General features: G+C 39.5%; 1 protein-coding gene across 1 annotated transcript in view; it reads right to left on the bottom strand.

The window, feature by feature from the left end:
- Positions 1–2,529: 2,529 nt before the first annotated feature.
- Positions 2,530–4,352, bottom strand: part of LOC129854883 (vesicular glutamate transporter 2.1-like) — a gene marked incomplete in the record, with an annotated part of 19,399 nt that continues 17,576 nt past the window's right edge. The window contains 1 exon segment of the mRNA XM_055922015.1: positions 2,530–4,289.

Genomic DNA, 4,352 nt, shown 5'->3' with positions numbered 1-4,352 from the left:
CAGTACCGAGTCGATTTGCAGGGGTACGAGGTCATTGAGGTAGATATGTACATATAATTAGGAATAAAGTGACAGATAAAGAATAGCAGCAGTGTGATGAGAAAGAGAATTTAGTGCAAAAAGGGCCAATGCAGATATTCCAGGTAGCTATTTGGTTAACTATTTAGCTAATTATTTAGCAGTCTTATGGCTTGGGGTAGAAGCTGCTCAGTGCCCTGCTGGTTCCAGACTGCATCGGTACCGCTTGCAGTGCATTAGCAGAGAGAACAGTCTATGACTTGGGAGTCTGGAGTCTTTGACAGGGACCTAGGCTTTCTTGGGCACAGAGCCTATGGTGGTCTGCTTGAAACATGTAGGTATTACAGACTGAGTCAGAGAGAGGTTGAAATAATCAGCGAGATACTTGCCAGCTGGTCAGCGCATGCTCTGAGTATGTGTCCTGGTAATCCATCTGGCCATCCGGCCTTGTGAATGTTAACCTGTTTAAAGGTCTTACTCACATCGGCTGTGAAAAGCGTGATCCCACAGTTGCCCGTAACAGCTGGTGCTCTCATGCATGGTTCAGTGTTGCTTGCCTCGAAGCGAGCGCAGAAGGCATTTAGCTTGTCTGTCAGGCTCACGTCACTGGGCAGCTCCTGGTTGGGTTTCCCTATGTAATCTGTGATATTTTACAAGCCCTGCCACATCCGACAAGCATCAGAGCCGGTGTAGTAGGATTCAATCTTAGTCCTGTATTCACTGTTTAATGGTTCATCGGAGGGCATAGTGGGATTTCTTATAAGCGTCAGGATTAGTGTCCCACCCCTTGAAAGCAGGAGCTCTAGCCGCTCGGTGCGGATGTTGCCTGCAATCTATGGCTTCTGGTTGGGATACGTACGTACGGTCACTGTGGGGACGACTTCATCGATGCACTTACTAATGAAGCCGGTGACTGATGTGCTAAACTCCTCAATGCCAACGGATGAATCCCCGGAACGTATTCCAGTCTGCGCCAGCAAAACATTCCTGTAGCTTAGCATCCGCTTCATCTGACCTATTCCGTATTGACCTATTCCGTATTGTCACTGGTACTTCCTGTTTGAGTTTTTGCTTGTCAGGAGGAGTCAGGAGGATAGAGTTATGATCAGATTTTCCAAACGGAGGGCGACGGAGAGGTTTGTACGCGTCTCTGTGTGTGGAGTTAAGGCAATCTAAAGCTTTTTCAGCTGTTGTTGCACACTGGTAGAAATGTGGTAAAACGGATTTCGGTTTTCCTGCATTAAAATCACCGGCCACTAGGAAAGCCACCTCTAGATGAGTGTTTCTTGTTTGCTTATACAGCTTATTGAGTGTGGTCTTAGTGCCAGAATTGGTTTGTGGTGAAGATTAGAAAATATATATTTTTAAAGATTATAACAGGTGGTTAACCAGAAACAGTTCAGCTTTTCCTCAGACTAATGTGTCTTGCCTCAGACTAATATGTCTTTCTCTCAGACTAATATGTCTTTCCCTCAGACTAATGTGTCTTGCCTCAGACTAATATGTCTTTCTCTCAGACTAATATGTCTTTCCCTCAGACTAATATGTCTTTCTCTCAGACTAATATGTCTGTCGTCAGACTAATATGTCTTTCCCTCAGACTAATATGTCTTTCCCCCAGACTAATATGTCTTTCTCTCAGACTAATATGTCTTTCCCTCAGACTAATGTGTCTTTCCCTCAGACTAATATGTCTTTCCTTCAGACTAATATGTCTTTCCCTCAGACTAATATGTCTTTCCTTCAGACTAATATGTCTTTCCCTCCGACTAATATGTCTTTCCCTCAGACTAATATGTCTTTCCCTCCGACTAATATGTCTTTCCCTCAGACTAATATGTTTTTCCTTCAGACTAATATGTCTTTCCCTCAGACTAATATGTCTTTCCCTCAGACTAATATGTCTGTCCTCAGACTAATATGTCTTTCCCTCAGACTAATATGTCTTTCCCTCAGACGAATATGTCTTTCCCTCAGACTATGTCTTTCCCTCAGACTAATATGTCTTTCCCTCAGACTAATATGTCTTTCCCTCAGACTAATATGTCTGTCCTCAGACTAATATGTCTTTCCCTCAGACTAATATGTCTTTCCCTCCGACTAATATGTCTTTCCTTCAGACTAATATGTCTTTCCCTCCGACTAATATGTCTTTCCCTCAGACTAATATGTCTTTCCCTCAGACTAATATGTCTTTCCCTCTGACTAATATGTCTTTCCCTCAGACTAATATGTCTTTCCCTCAGACTAATATGTCTTTCTCTCAGACTAATATGTCTTTTCCCTCAGACTAATATGTCTTAGACAGTCAGCGGCTCTGTGTGATGAGCTATTGAGAAGGTGCTGAAGCTTCATTCAGTGCTTTAACCCAGCGTGCACATCTGGTTGATGTGATGTCATTACAGCCAGTTTACAACAATTCCAACCAATTCATATTCATCTGATTATAATGATGTCATTTCAAACAATACAGGAAGTAATGGACGGAAATAAAAATAAAGGATAAAGCCATTGTTTAGGTAGTTATTTCTTTATAAAATGATTTCAGCATTTATATATATATAACACTTTTTTGACATCAGCAAACCTCTCCAATAAACACGATATTATTAGAAGCCATACAAACACATTTATAATTTATACATAAACGTCGGACTCAAAGCCCAAATATAGCAACATTCGTCAGTACTTTTTCAGTATTTGTATATATTTTTTAAACACCCTTGCAGACAATTCATTATTATTACTTTTTTAGCAAACAATAAGGAAAAGAAAGGACATCCCATCCATGAAGATTCATTCAAGCCAATGAACATTCATGATAATTCAGTGGGTTATCACACAAATACAATATACTTTCAAAAAAGGACCACTTACTGTAGGTTGGCAACGAAAGAAATGAAGACACGTCTAGATCAACACGAACATTCAATTGTTTTCAATTTTCAGATCTTCTCGTCTGGCAAAAATGTTATAATCGTTCTCTGTATTATAAAGCAGTGTTGTAATTGGTCTTTAAAAAAAAAACCTAGAACAGCAGCGATTTATTTCATATCAACGTACACTTTTTATTCTCCTTTATCTTCATGACACCCCCACGCCCCACAAAAAAATACCTAGTTTGACACAGCAAGCCAGTGTTACACTAGTTTACGGAACAGAAACAGGATGGATAGTAGCAACCGTTGCATGGGGGAATTATTGCAATGCACAGCAAAACACAGTAATCAATGATGCCCTTGAGAGGAAAGTTCTCCTTCACATGTAGAAATGCAATAGCAATCCAAGATGGCCACCCTGTAGTCATGACGACAGGGTGCCAATGTTCATTCTAGTGTAATTCTGTGCTTATAGTGCAATCATTATATATACCTTTTATTTTTTATTTTTTAAAATCTCTCATGGATACACTAATATGAACATCAAAGTCCATGTTATCACTGACATATTATTTCAAAATAAAGCAGTTCAAGGGATGAGGACTATCGGTGGCTATGAAAAAGCTGTTTTAGAAACATCTATTTGAGCAAATTCATGCAACAACGCACATAAATATTACACTGAGGTTTATACTTCACACGCACACGCACACGCACGCACACACACACACACACACACTAGTTTAAGTCTTTTCCTTAGTTGTTTAGGCCTTGCTCAAGAACAAGACTTTGTTTTGTAAGCGGATCATACAACTCCCTGAAAAGATTATGTCCGTGAAAAATATGGCCTTTTTACATCAATTTGTCACACAGATCGACGACCCAAATCCACAATAGTCTCACAGAAACAGTATATATAAAGTACATAAAACGCCATTGATAAGAAATATAATAATATCTATTTATTTTTTTTACGTTTTTTTTTTTTAATACTTACTCAGTGCAATCAGAAAGTGATATTTCAGACGAGGGTTTTATGACGTTCACAATATCTGGCTCGTTTGTTGTTTCAAGTACTTTTTTTATGAGGTTAGGGAGCCTTGAAGGTATAATAACTAGGCCTACCGTTGCCCTTAAACTGCTAGGATCGAAGGCTCTAGATGGGCGACATGGGGATTATAATCACACTCTATTACAGATTGAGCTGCATTGCGATGAACTGGAAATATATTTTACACTGATATTTTAACCTGCTTGTGTGGAACCAACGCGTGATTTTATTATTTTACATATTTTCCTCAATATACGTAAATATTTTACATACAGTATCACATTTCTTTTATGCTAATTTGTGCAAACCACAATGGCATTTCTCTCTCTCTCTCTCTCTCTCTCTCTCTCTCTCTCTCTCTCTCTCTCTGTCCTCCTCTCTCTCTCTCTCTCTCTCTCTCTCTC

The sequence above is a fragment of the Salvelinus fontinalis genome, chromosome 5 (genome assembly GCF_029448725.1).
Source record: "Salvelinus fontinalis isolate EN_2023a chromosome 5, ASM2944872v1, whole genome shotgun sequence".
Classification (NCBI taxonomy): Eukaryota; Metazoa; Chordata; class Actinopteri; order Salmoniformes; family Salmonidae; genus Salvelinus; species Salvelinus fontinalis.
This window is presented reverse-complemented; position numbering and strand designations above follow the sequence as displayed.